Genomic DNA, 17,195 nt, shown 5'->3' on the forward strand with positions numbered 1-17,195 from the left:
GTGGTTAACTAACCCTGACTGGAGACATTGTGACCAAAGTTATGTTTAACAGATGTTCACAGTACTGAAGTTATGAAAGATTACTTTTCAGATTACTGTTCAATTGACTTTTTTTAGTTGTGTAAGCTAAAGTGTACTACATGTAAGCATTGTATTGGTACAAATAGAATTCCTATTTTTGCTATTTTACAGACTCAAACTATGTGAGTAGTTATGTCTGTGTGCTATAATAATATATTTCAGAAATGTCTTTTCAGAAAAAAAAAAAAGTGACATACTGACACGGTATATAGACCCATGAATTAATTTTGGGAGATTGGGCTGGACGGATCTACAAAGCAGAAGACTTTCCACAGGACACTGGAGATTGAGTCAGTATGAAACAACTTTACGTTGTTACTGTAACCACAGACGGGAGCGATTTGGACAGACACCTGTAGGCATGGGGGGCTATTTCCACACTTCTGTGGGTCATATGACAGGGCAACGAGAAACACTGCTCATCTTGCGTTGGGGGACATCATTTTATGAATTATCTCCAATATAGACCCTGCTAGAATAGCGTTTTTCTTAAGATATGCTAGTGGACCTTCACCATTTTGCACCGCAGATAACGTTTGAAAGCAATATTAATATAATTAGTCAACACAGTATTGTTTGTGGGGTTGTGCCTCTCTTTAGAGAAATTGCAATGTTGCCACTCGGGTTAACCGACAGACTTCAAACTGGAACTGCCCTCTAAAGAACAATAAAAGCCAAGCTCCTGTTGAGTTTTTCAAATTGAATTTTGCAATGCTTTGAAGAGTACAAATGAAATCTCTTTCACCTCTATTGAATTACCAGTTATAGGAACAGCAGCTGTAGTATCACAGGCAATCTATCACCATTGTTTTATCCCATGGTGGTAAAAAGAGACTTTATAGCCACAGGATAAAACTCCCAATTTACTTCATTTAGAAGGTATAATGAGAGCATGAAAGAAGTCTGTTGGAAATCTTTGCAAATGTATTAAAAATATAAATGTAAACATGTACATAAGTATTCACTACCTTTGCTTAATACTTTGTTAAAGCACTTTTAGCACAAATTACAACCTTAAGTCCTTTTGAGTATGATGTATGAATCTGAACTGAGAGGAGTATGAGTTCTTTGCAGTACCTCTCAAGCTCCATCAGGATGGATGGGGAGCGTCGGTGCACAGCCGTTTTAAGATCTCTCCAGAGATGTTCAATCGGGTTCAAGTCTGGGGTCTGGCTGGGCCCCTCGAGGACATTCACAGAGTTGTCCCGTAGCCATCCTTTGTTATCTTGGCTGTTCTCTTTGGGTCGTTGTCCTGTTAAAAGATGAACCGTCGCTCTGGAACAGGTTTTCAACAAGGACGTCTCTGTACATTGCTGCATTCATCTTTCCCTCGATCCTGACTAGTCTCCCAGTTCCTGCCACTGTTGGTCAGGTGGGGAGTGGTGCCTGGTTTCCTCCAGACTTTCAGGCCAAAGTTCAATCTTTGTTTCACCAGACCAGAGAATTATGTTTCTCATGGTCTGAGCCCTTCAGGTGGGCTGTCGTGTGCCTTTTACTGAAGTGTGGTTTCTGTCTGGCCATGAATACTTATGTACATGTGATTTATTTCGTTTGTTATTTTTTAAAAATTAGCAAAGATTTCAAACAAACTTCTCTTACAATGTCATTATGGGGTATTGTTTGCAGAACTTGGAGCCAAATTCAGTCCATTCTGGAATAACGCTGTAACGTAACAAAATGTGAAAAAGGTTAAGCGCTGTGGATACTTTGTGGATGCACTGTGCATAACGACACAAACACTGTATGATAGAAGCAGCATACATACATAAGGGTTATAGGGCACAGCCAACTGGGATTAGACTGGAGAATGATTGCATTGTCCAAGGTGTCTATTTTGGCCATTTACGTCTTCGACAATCAGAAACAAACTATACATTCAACTTCACAGACCTCCTTCTGAATCCTGTTTCAATGGTTGAAAGTGTCAAATTCAATTTCATTTATGGGAAAAACAGTTTTTTCAAAAGAGTCAGTCCAATGACTTTTAAGTCGTACAGGCTACAAGACGATAAGAGCAGGAATCATGCAGCATGTCTTTGAACACAGCAGGCGGGTCTACCCGAGCAGGAGCGAGCTGTCTAGACGATGGCTGACCTTTCTGTTGTGACCACCGGAGTTCATGTCCTTTAGCTTGTTTTTCCATAACGCAGGTTGAGTGGTTACAAACCTTGACTTTTCACAACATTATACTCTCTCAATCTGAATATTTTTTATCCATAACACGATTTAATATATAACAAAATATTCCGATTCAATTTTCTCAGTCTTCAAAGAGCAGGGCAGTTTTATCTAGTTAATTATTAATTCTATCATAATTATTTAACGAAAGCGTGCAGGGAATAGACCATTCTCAGTGTATTATCCAGCAGATGATTGACACCGCCCGAGCGTATCTTATCATCTGAAATACAGCATCAGCATTCTGTTGCAGGAGCACAGCAGACTGCTTCAGTGGCACTACCCTGTGAATCAAATGGGATTTTACTTTGTTTGTCTTGTGATATTAGTGTCAAACACTTCCAGGGTGCTATTTGAGATGCTCACAGTTGGTCTTTTCTCTATCTTCCAATGCAGCACCACCTGCCATGTTTTTTTGAGGAATTCGGGCTTTTACCTTATTCTGTCATCATGATTTTACATCTTAAATCTTTAATTTAACAAAGTTTGAATTCTTTGCTGGTTTTCTGAAATGAGCACAGGGTCCAAAATACACATGCAGTACATATAATACATAGTTAAATCTCTCTTAGCAGGTTTTACCATCAGCAGATGCTTTTAACAGCCATTAACAAGCTTCTGGCAGAACTCTGGCTATTAAATATTTGACCATCCTTTAATGGCAGTTCATTTAGATTTGTGGGTTTCCTGCCATGGACTGGATTTTTAAGAAAGGTCAAATTGATTTCATTAGGGTTGAGTTCAGGACTTTAGAAAGTCCATTCCAAAACTGCAATGTTAGCCTGCTTTATCTTTTCCACAACGATAATGTGTGTGGGGTCTTGTCTTGTTTGAACACCCAAATACATCCTGGGTTCAACCATCATGATGACAGTTTGAGGTAATCTTCTTTTGTCATTATTCCTTTTGTCGTTGTGGTTAGTTGAGCTTTAAGGTGTCGCTTTTGTAGCAGGAGCTTCTTTTCGTGTGACAGCTTCTTTAAATTCTTTTATAGAGGCTTAGAAAGCAGATGAAGAGACAACAACTGTATGGTCACAATGTGCGATCCGTCCTTGAATGTGCCGACCCAGCCCTTGTTGCTGCCCTAGGGGACTTTATTATTTTGAATCTACTTTAGTGATTAGAATAATGAGCTTAGAGTATTGCCATTACTTCCAATATGATGGTGTTTATAAAGCAAAACTGAAACCTTGCTATACTAATCACCCTGAAATACTGGAAATAATAGTGTTATTCTCCAAAGGAACCAATATTTTAAATTTTGCTTGAATATACTTTTTTAAAAGTTTTAATAGTGCTGAACTAACCATGAGTGTATGTCCTGGTTGGTGTCCAAATATTTAAGTCTATTGAAGGTACAGAACATCCATCCATTCATTGTCTGTAACAGCTTACCCTGTTTAGGGTTACTGTTCAATACCTCTTCAGGACCTAGGTAGTGACATGTGCTGGGTGTGAGATCAGCAATGATGCCTATATATGCTGATCAGACCTCTACCTCCATCATGTCCTGGACCATGTGTTGGTCAGTTTATTGTCAAATAACCTCTTTATGTTGGCACCGGGAAACCACCAGCTGTAGTAAATTATAATCCCTAACAGGAAGTTATAAAACGTTTGGCTGAGTAAAGTAATCATTTACAAATTTTCAGCCCCACTGACTTAAACTGTAAGTTCTAAATTATACAAAAAATTATATACAAAAATAGGCTTCACTGACTTATGTTGTAAGTCAGTGAAACCTGTTTTTCTGTCATTTAGATGTCTTTAGCATGTTGGCTAAATAAAACATAACAGCACCAAAAACATCTTAATCAGCTCACTCCACATACTGTAATGCCTATCTTATATCACTTTCTGTTCGTTTCAGTTTATATCCACAGTTCTTTGTTGATACAGCTTGTATGTGATTGGCATCATTTTTCCGACCATTACTGCTTATGATAATATGCCACTTTTTAACTGATGCACCTGCAGTGCGGGGACAGATGATCTGGCCTCTTTGAGCTTTGTGTGAAAACTATAATTTCAAATCCCTGATTGGCAGCAGTAATGTTTGTCATTATGATTAAAGCTCAGCCTGTAACATTATGACCATATAATAAACCTAAGTGCTGGAAAACATGAGATAAATGCAGTTGTTGTCTAGTGTTAACTATGTTGTAAATGGTTGCACTCAGCGTATAACAGGTTCCAGTGAGTTCCAGAATGTATTCCTAAAATTCTACTCCACCCAAAGAAGAAGCCTAAGAGATGGTTCTGAGTCACTTAAACCAGCTCTATACCAGCTCTATAATTTTTTATCAAAAAGGAAACTTTAAAGTCTAATCTTAAAGATGGAAAGCGAGTCTGCCTCCTGAATCTGAACTGAGAGGATCTTAATAACTGAAAGCTCTGCCCCTATTTTATTTTGGACATTTCAAGAAACACAAGTTGATCGCACTTTGGGATAAAAGCATTTTTTGGAGCTTCACCATGAAGGGCTTTGTATGTAAGGAGGATTTTTTAGGAAGCTGAGCGGGATCCTTGAGGACCAGGATTGAGAAACAGTGGTTTGGATTAAGCAATTATTGAAATGAGCAGTCTAGGTTTTGGCGTCTTACTGTATAAAGTATACTAAAGCTGTTGGATGTGACGATTTACATTTGCAAATAAACTGTAATTATTAGAGAAAAAAAACCCAGATCCTGTAAAAAAATCCACAAAGTCCCTGCTAGTTTACATTATATTAAACTAAGCCTAAGCTTTCCAGCTTTTGTGATACCTGCTTGAGCTGCAGGTTAATAAATTATACTTCCTCTGTTTCAGTGTGTTCTTTTTTAGAAGGACAACAGTGTCAAGTGTTTTATGCAGCGAAGCTGCAGCATTATCAAAAAGGTAATCGACTTGTATGGGAATAAAGTTAAGGTGGCTGCTCTTCATTATATTGATATATGGCAGAAAATGATAAAGAGATAATTTTCTTAAGTTGATCAACAGTATTTTTAGATCATTTTCTAAATGCTATAGAGTATATTTTTACTACCGTAACTAGCCATTGGTCAGACAAAAAGAGAGTTTTGTCTGGTTAGGATGAAAAAGTTATCTGCATTCAGTACAAAGCACAGCTCTGATTAGTTCGGTGTAAGCTGGATAATGTTGTGAGGATTGTGTGGGAACTGATGTTGTTAAATGCGATACCACCAGTCTAATGAGCTATCTGAGCAATCAGCTGACACATATTGTGTCATTTGCTTTCTAATGAAGATGCTTTCAATGTAAGACTGAGAGCTTGGAAACTGCCACCATGTCTCTGTCTTTACTTCAGAATCACAGTTAGAATTGCCTTGTGCCAAGTGTACAATGACAGGAATCTGACTCGGTGATACTGAAGATAAAACAAACCGATTGGGTATGAACGTTTGCTACTTACTGTACAGTCTTTTTGAAAACCCTTGTGTTGAAAATTTATGGATCACCTGTTTTTAAACCAAAAAGCTTCAACAATAATTAGTGATCATTTATGAAGCCATTTCTGAGCTCTCCAGCATTTCTGCTAAGTTGTTGATTGTTCCTTCATATTCAGGTTCAAGATATAAATGACTTCATTAATCCCAGAAAGAAAATTTAATAGGCATAAATGAGAGCATTAACGATATTCTCATCATTACTTCACAAGGAAGAAAATATTCATCATAAAAATGCTTAGTGTTACGACTTTAGCTCCTTTTTCTTACATTGTCTTCTTTCATCCTGTATGTAGTTTCATTTGTATTCAGTATTGACTGTGTGCCACACTCCATTTACATATGAACAGTGTTTTCTTTCTGTTCAATTTAATATAGCATTATATAATTTGATTATATCGGCGCTATATCATGTTCTTTGTCAGAACTGAAAAGAATTAAAGGAAAGTCTGGATGTCTATAAAGTTATTTAATGGAAATGAGAACAAGTCCTTTGGTTTATTAAAAAAAACTGAAATGTATTCAACATTTGTCTGTATTGTTTGAGCTGACATTTGACTGACTGATTATTCGTTTACATAATCATTTAGTCATCGTCGTTATTAGAAATCTCTCTTAAAGCACAGGGAATACAGTGTACATTCTACCTTTGCTGTTGTGTTTGTTTAGTCACTTGCTGTTGCAGAGGACAGTCTGTTTAAGATGAAACACAATTTATATACTGAAATCTAATATTAGCTTTTTATCCCCTCTAGAAATTATGTAATATTATCACAATGAAAGGCAGAGGTGGTGTTTACTGTACACATGGGCTTATCCCTCAGAGCTTATTGCCTGCAGGAGAATAACAGGATTAGTAAAGTACCAACTCAGGGACGCCCACACTAAACCAGGGGTTTTCGTCACCAACTGCTGTAGTAACACTTCATATTCAAACTTGTAGATTTGAGAAGTGCAATAAGAGAAACCAAAAATTTTCAAGAAGAGCCCCTGTACTGTGCATCTGCTAGTGGCAGAGCTATTTATATAATAGACCCTGGTGTAATCACTCAGTGTAGGAATGCTAGAGCTAAAAAGCATCAATAGGTGACAACGAATGCAATGGATTTATAGGACCTTTGTTTAGATGATAGAACAAAACATGATCACAGGGTATTTGAAATAGTTTGAAAGGTCTGTCCTTTTTCTGACCTTTTTGTCATTTAAAAGCTAGATTCAATTAAAGATGGTATTATCATACAGTATTTGGTCAAACATCTACTCTCTGTATTTACCTGTTAAACCTACAGAAAATCATCATCAGAATCTTCTATTCCCCTCAGCCCCACACAGCTTTATAGCATCTTTTGTCCCGAAGCCTGACAGCTTTCAATAGACTGTTTAGTTTGGTCTCACTGCTCTCGTCAGTGTTGTGTCCATGCACAGCAGACAGCCGTTTTTAGCAGTAAAATTTCAGCACCAAACAACAGACACAAACTTAGCCTATAGTCACGTAACCCCTACACCTTCCCCCATCCCCCTTACCCCGTAGCTGTGGCCAGAGGTATTATGTTTTAGGTTTCTCCATCTGTCCATCCTTTTAATTTGGCACAAATTTCTAATAAGCGTCAAGCATGAACGGATTAGATTTTGGGGGTCAATGTCGAGGTATTTTGCATGCGATATTTTGTGATTGGCACAAATGTCCAGTTAGACTCAAGGATGAACTGATTAGATTTTGGTGTTCACTGTGCATCTTATCTCATTCTCATTACAACCGTATTGCAGAAACACCCGGAAGGATTTTTGTTAAAGCTAACACAGACATCTATATGGATTGAGTAACATTTTTGGTTATAGTTGTATTAGTACCATTTTGCGGCCTCCCAGCGTAAGTGCAACAAAATTTTAACTAAGCCTTGACGCAGATATTCATAGGCAAGCAGTTGCTCATACTTGAGACAATGATCAACATTAGCATCCATCATCCTGTGTCCAAGCAACACTTACAAGTCCAACATTGGCTCTTGTTTAACTTTGGTTAAATCTCTATCAAAACCCAAATTAATACGTGACTCCTAATCTGCTAAGTCTGCCACTTAGTTAGTCTGCTTAGTTAGCGTCATAGCATTCAACATGGTAGGGAGATCAGGGAATGTAAGTGAAATTGGACTGTGCCTAACCTGCTGATAGATGCTAAAATCCTAGAGGGAGCTGGAGAATCACATTTAGTGGTTCTTTCACTATGACAGACAACTTTGATTTAAAAACTTTGATTTCATTTCACCCACTGCTTATATAAAAGTATTGATCATAGGAGCTCCAGTATGAAAATATTAATTAGGACAACTTTAAGCTGCCGTGTCTTTTTTCCATCATCAGCCATAAAGCTGCAGTTGCTTAATGAACATTTGTTTCCCTAATATTAAATAAAGCAGTTGTCATGAAAAAGTCAATGTGGGTGATTCTTATCAAGTCCTTCATTTCAAAATGTCGCTTTCTACTATAGTACCTGTTCAAAGTGTGAAGTCTCACTTAAACAGACACAAGTGCAAGTGTAAGCACACACACACAAAATATGAAATGTTATTTGTTTGGAGGACAGATCTTCCAAGATGAGGCAGTAATGTGATCTCCTATAGTGACACAGACAGCAAAGTGGAGGCTCAATATAAACATAATTACATTTATGACAGAAACAAACCACATCTCATCAGTGAGCAGAGACGAGGGACGCTGGCTTCATCCATTTTGCCTGCAGAGAGAGCAGAATGGGGATATCACGTCACCCACTTCTAGCACATTAGGCTACAGTTAATTGAATGAATCGAAGAAGGCTTAAACCACACCAGGAGTCTACATCGCCCACTCACAGGCTCATCTGTAATGACATTTGAACATTTTCATATTAAACATTTTGTCCTCTTTTATCACATCTTCATACATCAGTAATGTTTATTTTAGTGCAGCAATTTCAGAGGAGTTAGCTTTTTACACACCTGTTTGAGGAACTAAATGAACACACATTCCAAATATTTACCTCCATGGTTACAATTTTGTAGCCTTTACTAACATCCTCATGAGGAAATAGAATTAAATCAACATTTGCCTCCTTATCGGGATGATTAATAACAGCTGACTGATTCCCTGAATGTGATTTATGTTCATACTTAAATAAATCCCACTGCCTTCTGGCGCCATTGGTGACAACATCCAACCTCTTAAATTCAGATTCTCATTCAAATCCATTATTTACACAGTATGATGTGGGTGGTGCTATAGTGGTACCAGCACACTCAGTGCAAGAATACACAAATAGAACATCATGTGGGAAATAGCACTGCACATAATACATATTGTACAATTTTTAAGATTTCTATTTATTGCTCAGAGAGACAGAGATTTGTTTTACCAAGCTGTTCTCACTTCTTAGAAACATCCAGCTTGTTTGAAAGACAGTTTTATTAAATGCCGATTCAAGAAGAGTTTCAGTGAAGCCTTAGTGTGAGACTATACAGGACAAGACTTCAAGGACAAGGCGTCGTAATTGTAACCACACAACAGGCGTGTGGTTCAATGTGTGAGTCTGTGTGACTTTGACTTAAGGGCTTTAAGGCATGAAAACATTCTTACTGCAACTAGTGTGTGCAACCAGAATCTCTAGATGTGTCTAAAAATAACTTAGTGATTTTTATGAATGTGGACAGGGACACACAAAAGGAACACAACTAAATTCTAAGCAACTAGAACCTCCCTGTAGACGTGTTGCATTATACAGCTGAGAAAGACAAAATGCCGTGTGTCTAGCAGTGTGTGCCCGTGTACTCAGCGTGAATCATTTGACGAATGGCGTTTACACAGAATGTGTTGCTTCAGTTGAGAGTCTGCCAAAGCTTTGTGATCTAGTTACGAACAGTCACACTCATGCACTCAAGTATAATTCAAAAATGTTTAATACTGCAGTTGACATCGGCAACAACAAAGGTTATATATAGTAACTAGAACATTATCTGAAGTTTACTTTGTTTTCCAAAGGTTTTCTTATGTTCAAATTCCTGTGTAGACTCTACAGTACGTGGTGTCCACTCTTCTCCATCCAGGATCTGACCCCAAATCAGTGCTTTTGTTTGTCTTTTTTCTTTTTTTCTTCTTTTCATTGAAAGCTGCTCCTTTTATGAAACACTGTCACCACCATATTTGTTCCTGTTCTCACAGGAATCGCATAGCTGCAATGAAATGATTAGGAATTTACTGTCCAGCAAGTCATTATAGAATTAGGACAGTTTAGTACTTGTATCAGTACACAGTATGGGCGAATACATGCCGACAGGATAAGCTTAAAGGACAAAAAAAAAAAAAAATCTTTTAACAGAAAAGAGAATCTTCACAGGTAAAATCCAAAGATAAATCAGGGGTCGTCATTTAGACCTTTTATTGTTTGGAAATCAACCTCACAGGACACGTCTAGGCAATAATAACAGCAGCTTCAAAGCTTTTGCTTAATTGAAAATTTCTGATAAGACAGGTACCATGTTCTATGTTGTTAAAGATAACTTGGAAATTCTGGTACATGCAGAGGGAACTGGATGCCTCCTGCTTTTGTCAGCAGTGACTTTATCAGTAGGAAGTGAAGCAGCTCATTTGGCAGACAAACATTCAGGTTGACAATACCTTCACTATGCTTCACAGATGAGGTGGTGTGGTTGCTTCTCTTCCCATCATTCTGGTGTGACTGATTTACATCTTGTGGGAAAATCAGTGTGCGTAATACAGGCAGGACTCAGGTGGGTTTCAGACCCCCTAATAGACACCAAAGATTCCCATATGTGTCAAAATCTAATTTTGGAAGAGCGGCGGCATCCACATTTAGCAGAAACTTTTTTCATTTATATTTTATTTTGAAATTTCTTTTCTGGTTCAAATATTGAAATTTAAGCAGCCACTCAGAATATGGGACTGACAGTGAGCAGGCAGGTGTTGCCTTAATTGGTTTTGCAGCTGCTGCATGGATGAACAGTCTGTGACTTTATCGTACCTCACAAATGCTTGTAAACAGTTTTATTGGAGTCATTCAACCTGGCTCAGGAGCAGCTGGAGTGCACCTGTGTCAGCGGCTGCACCAATCAATGCCGGGTTTTCCATGCAATGCGAAATTATAAAACAAATTATTTATGAAATCAAAGACAAGACTAATTTCCTCACTGAATTGTGAGCTTGTCCTTTGTCCTTGTTATAGGGGTAGAAATGACTTGATAAAATGTCTTCTTCTCTCCCTTTATCTAGGTTACATTGTCAATTTTATTTTTTCATGTTGAAAGGTGAAGAGCAACTTATAACTGTAACTGACATCAGAGCCACCGGTGTAACTTAAACTTAAAGTGTTAGTGGAAGAAACCAAAGTGAAACCAGAAACTGAGGCTGAGTGCTCACTCTGAATACAGTGGTGCAAATGTACATGAAAGGTTTGACATCCCAATAAAGAGTTAGTCAGTGGTCAGTGTGAAAGAGGTGTCTCACGTTGTGTGTGTGTGTGTGTGTGTGTGTGTCTGAGCAGAGGTGGGCAAAGAACACTCCAAGTACACATTACGAGTAATGTAAATATCTGATTATTATTCTGTCACTTACCTTAACTGCGATTCCCCCCTAGAAATTAAGGCCATGATCTGGGACGTGTGCATTGCAACAGTACTTCTGCATTAGTACTTTTGTTACTATTCAGTGTTTTGAAGCACAGTTTGTGGACAAGGCTGAAAATGTAACAAATTAAAAAGGTTGAACATTGATTCTCCTGAATCACCTGAATCTTGCAGTGCTTATAATACAAGGAGGCAGCAACCAAACTGCATCTTATCTCCTTCGAGGTTCAGTATTTTTAACTAAGGCTGAGTTACAAAAAAAAGGCTTTAGTGCATAAACAAGAGGCTTTGAATGATGTATATTTCCTTCAAGCACAAAGGGACATGGTTTAACAGATGAAGCATTTGCGTGTTCGCGGTTCTTTTTGATTAAATACGGTTAGTTTTGCCAGGAACCTCTAACCCACACAGGGTCATGGAAAATTGGCCCAATTTAGAAACAGCTGCCATGACCAAAAATAGGGTCTTGTGGTTTTTTGCATTGGAATGATCAACAGGGTGTGTTCAGGTTAATGTGCTGCGTACTGTGCTTTCCATGGTACAGTGTGTCCTGACTACCCATCGGAGAGATGTGTGACGCTTAAGAGCATGGGTGTGTGTTTATTGTTGTCTGTGTCTTAATAATCCGACAGCAGAGACGAGCTCAGTCTCCTGCAGCCTGTTGCTAGGTTTCCCTGCACTCTACCTGGCAGAAGATAGGCCGAGCAGATGCTTTTGTCTCAGGAAACTGTCTAGTTAGTCAATGACTGTCTGGTAAGCACAAACACACAAATTTTTTAAATAACCGAACAGAAACCACTGTCAGGCTTTGTGTAGGAGAGTCGACTAAAGTAAAACAGTGAGAGGGGTTTATTAAATAACGTGGTTTATTGAACCCCACAAGTTATAGAAAAAGGCTGCCTAAAAATCACTCCAGGAGGGACGTCAGAACTGGCCTGAACTAAAGACAAGACTACGTCGCAAGCAATGGTGCAGAGCAAAAATATAAATATATAAATAACAGCTGGGAGAGTGTGAGAAACTAAACATGTGAACTAGAGAACAGCACAAACAAAGCGACAAACCAAGGAAAACTAAACAGGGACCAAGCAGAAGGAATTGAAGGAACTAAAAATGAGCAGCTGTATCAGAAGAGTTAAAGCAAATAAGACAAGCAAGACCTAACCTACACATTACCAAACTATGAACATAAAGACATCACAAGGACTAAGTGTAAAATGAACCAAGAAAGCGCACATACAGAAAAAGACTAGAAGTGTGGACTGACGATAACCACAGTGTGTGTATATTGAGGAACACTTGTGAGCAAAATACACAGAATACTTAACAGTTTGAACATAAGGAAAACAGTTATGGAAAACAGCCAAAAGCGCACACTTACAGTGTACAAGTGGGAGCAGGAGTAAATGATATATTAGAGGTGAGCACATATGTCTGAACAGGTACTTGGATAATTATCAGAGAGAACAAACCATTGACCAAAACCACAAAAAATGAGTCCAGAAAATTCGAGTCAGGTAGAACAGGGAAGCTGGGGTTCTTCATGAGTAGAACAGCAACAAGGATATGACCATTAGAAGTTTGTGAAGCTGCCGGAATGCACAATGGGAACAGGAAGTGGGGAAGAGAGGCTACAAAAGTAAAAGTCCGAGATAGGAGGTGAAGACGAGAGCAAATGAAGTCCAGTCATGACAACCACAGCTGTTAGAATGAATCTTTGATTTTAAATCTGTCATCACAATCATTTGAAAATGTTCATTGTCAGTAGAAGCTTTTGTACCAAAACATTTTGGATATATGTTTTTCTGTTCACTCAGTGGCTACTTCATTAGGTGAACCTGTACAATCTAATACAATCCAATGCAGCAGCTCCTCCATGAAATCTTCTTTTACATTATAAATTCTCAGTTTTTAAGGTGGAACTCACAGAAAGGTGATAATTTGTAGGGGGTGGTGAATTCGTACTGGGGTGCATGATATTAAGTAGTGGCTCTAATGTTTTGGCCCCTTATTTTTTGTTAAAACAGTAGCATATGTCCCTGCAACATTTTTGTCTCTCTGTGTTGTTCCTGACGGGTCCATGTCCATGACATGGGTCTATGTCTGCAGGGTCCAGGGTGGACCCCGCCTCTCACCCGATGGGAGCTTAGATATGCTCGATGTCCCCAGGATGGATGAATGTGTGGGATATGATACCAGATGTGGTGAATTGCTCTCTAACTGATAAGTAGTTTACTTCTACAGTGATTCCCCAGATACTGTCTTTGTGTATTTAGTGATGAATTCCAGAGACCAAAGATCTTCCACGTCTACTTAATAAATAATACTGCTTTTTAGAAAAGCAGTAGGAGGTTAAAGCAACTCTTTAGAATAGAGTTAGTGAGTAGTACTGGACCTGAATACAGAAATAACAACCAGCAAAACCAACGAAGAATACAATTATTGTTCTCAGTTGCTCCTCAAGATCCGAGGAACACCATTCTTTTCCAAAATGGCCACTAGTGCCACATACCATCTCAAAGTGCTGCAAAAGTGTCACTTAGCCGCTCATTTGTGGTCCATCTCTGTTGGTTTCTTTACGTTGCAGCTGATTGGAACATTTCAATTGGCTCTTTCAAAGGGCAGTTGCTACTTTATTATTAGCTTCCTGACAACCAGGGGATAATTATGGGATGTCAGAAGGGTCCCTTGGCTGATGGACACAGCTATTTGTAGTGTGCTCTCTTCTTTGTTAGTACAAGTTGCACTGAAGACGCAGACAAGAGCAGCAGCCTAGGAATTGAAGTGTGAAGCTTGAGCCCTGCAGTCACTAGTGACAGTTGATAGTGTTTTGTCACAGTATGTAAATCAGTTGTCACATGAGTAAATCTCACTCGCTCTTTGTAGAACTGCATATGGATAAAGTAATTCACACTGAAATGAGCCTCAGTGTGTAGGGAAAGAAAGCAAATCGCTCATTGTTGAATTTGGGATGATTGAAAAATGGTAATGATCGCTGTGGGATAAGGTTGGAGAGAAATGTGAGCAGAGATGATACGTTAAAGAGCTGTGAAAGATATTGCTTTATGAATCAGGCGCACATTAAGCCATGGATTTGAACCTGTCAGTGAGTGAGGACTCACTGCTGATGGTGATGCTACCACCTGAGCTCTCATGTCATTAATTATGACCCTGTCAGATGTGTTACATAAGAAATGAGAAATAACAAAGGAATGTGATCTCCTGCAACTCATCGGCAGGGAGCTGAAGGATGAAATACAAGCATCTCGCCATCTCTTCCCTCAGCTCTAATGAAGGGATCACTCATCCTTTCAGAATTGATCTCAGCAAATCCTGCAGGCACAACGACAATGAGGGTTTGAGGCTCGTCGTTTCACTCTTTACCTCCTGCATGGTCGCTTATCCTTTCTGAACCTCTTCAGACTGAAAGAAACTGTTTTGGCTGGAGATTTCAAGCTGTGACTCAGCATTTTTGCTTTTTTTTCCAACACCATCATCTTCATTTCATCAGATAACAACTTTTTGAGCCATGCTAGTGGCAAGGCTACCATCAGCTACTGGATGAATCGCTGTGAAATTTTGTATAGACATGCATGTTTCCCAAATATTGACTTCTGATGACTTTGGTGATCCCTCGACTTTCTTCTAATGTCACCCTGAGGTTGACATTTTTGATTATTGGACTGATTCCTGTGGTGTTTAATACAAACATTTGTGTTCAGTCCAGAATTGATTGCAGAAACTCCTGTCATCCTCATTTCATATTTGACTTTTTATGACATTTTTAACACATTTTATGAATGGAAATATGTTTCCATCAGCCATCATTGTACCTTTGTTAAATGCAAGTAGAAACAACACAAGCAGTTTGACAACACAGGCGCAGCATTAGGAAGTGCACTGCAAAAAGCCTCAACACAACCAAATGAAGAAACTAGTGAGCTAATCTTAGCATAACGACTTGAAACGTTGGGGAAACACTTAGCAGGCAGCTCTGTTCAGATTATTAAAATACACCTAACACCCATCCTAAAACAGAATAATGAAACATGTAAGGCGCCAATGTGTTGAAAGGTGCGTTTACTCATTTAATACAGGCTTTTATCCAAAGAGGCTTCCAAATAAGGCTTACAGTGAGTTCAGTGTCTTGTTCAAGGACACGCTGACATGTAGTCGGGTCATAAGAAATTCTACCGTGGATCCAGAACCATGGCAGTCCTATGGTACCATCGCATTTATTTATTTATGGTATATTTGCTCCAACTATGGAGTCTGTGTCACAGGGTGTTTCCACTGCACCTTTTTGCATTAAGGCAACTGTGGAGCATATTCAGGTAACAATATATGTGAACGTGTTGCACACAATAACTAGTAGGTCCCATGTTGTCTTCTGACAACATTGATATACGCAGCTATGTGTTTGCATGAGAACTTAAATTGCTGATTGGGGGGTTAAATTACCTTACGGAAACAGTCATGAGCTGTTTAAGAGTAATTCCTGTGAATAAAGTGACTTAAAACTGCTTGGCATCTTCTAGAAGGCCCTGTATGACATGGTAAATAATTTGTTACTATTTTCCTACAGACAAAGGAAAAAGCTTCTGCAGCAGAAATAAGATTGCAAAATATCACGTTAAAAAGAGAGAGCTGCTGTAGGACACAGCAACAGAAATAAATAAAGCTTCCACTGAACATTTGTAGTTATCAGACTTCCTGCTCCAGTTGGTAAAAATAACACGGTGAAGGGTCAAATACAGATTGATCCTCTCCAGTGTTTGTCCTCATACAGTATCATGACCTGACATTTATGCACCAATATTTTGAGAATGACCAAAACAATTGATTGTTTTTAGTGTTTGATTGTCTATTGATTGCTACACTCCGTATTTGCTACACTGTGTGCCCTGAAAATAGTGGCGAAGCTACAAAAAATAGAGACCACTGGGAGACCTTGTTCTTTACACATCACTCCCCATGTAAAAGGTTTAGTGCCGTTTTAGGGGCTAGCAGGGTATTTAGAAATGAATGACAATTTCTGTTTGCACTGCGGGATATTTCTGTAACGTGAACGCTTCCACATCTATTAATGTGCTCCAACAGGAGCACTCGACCTCAACTTGGAGCATTGCCCTCCAACTTCAATAAGAACAACTTGACATCAATTCAGCCATGTTGGTTTTGAGTCTCCCCTGGCTCCCTGGCAGCACAAAGAAATGCAGAATTGTTAGAGGGATGTACAGGTACTTCCAAGCAACAAGGTTGCCATGGCCACTTGAATCCCTACGCTGCACGATAGGGTGCTTTATTTCCAGCGATTGTGTACATGTTGTACATCTGGAGCCTGGACAGCCGGCTGCAGATTAAATCTGTCTGCTGCATAATTTCCCTTCAAATTATCAAAATTCAAATCAGCCACAGCAGTTCTTCACGATTTAATTAAAAGTGCAGTGACAAGTAAAAACTACAAAGTAGGCTTTAAAAAAATACTTACGCTTAAAATAATACGATTTTACCGCTATTTCTGGAATTTGATGAAGTGGACACTGATACAGAACATATGTCTTATGCGAGTCACTTGTGAGATCTGTTATTTACATATCGAACAGTTGCAAAAGTTTGCATCCCCATATTTTAAAATGGCAAAAATTAAAGCAAGAGTAAAACAAGTTCTCTCTCACAGAATAATTATTTCACATTAAGTTAGTACACATGAATTATCAGAAATTGATTGAAGCAATTTTTATTTGTCAAGGGGGCTGTAAACTTCTTAATCACTTTGTTTTATGATTGACATTATTTTACTATATCATTTTAGTATTTTACTATATTTTTTTAAAATACATAAATTCTCACACTTAGTCTATGGTCATTGTTA

Source organism: Channa argus, chromosome 21, assembly GCF_033026475.1.
Source record: "Channa argus isolate prfri chromosome 21, Channa argus male v1.0, whole genome shotgun sequence".
Classification (NCBI taxonomy): Eukaryota; Metazoa; Chordata; class Actinopteri; order Anabantiformes; family Channidae; genus Channa; species Channa argus.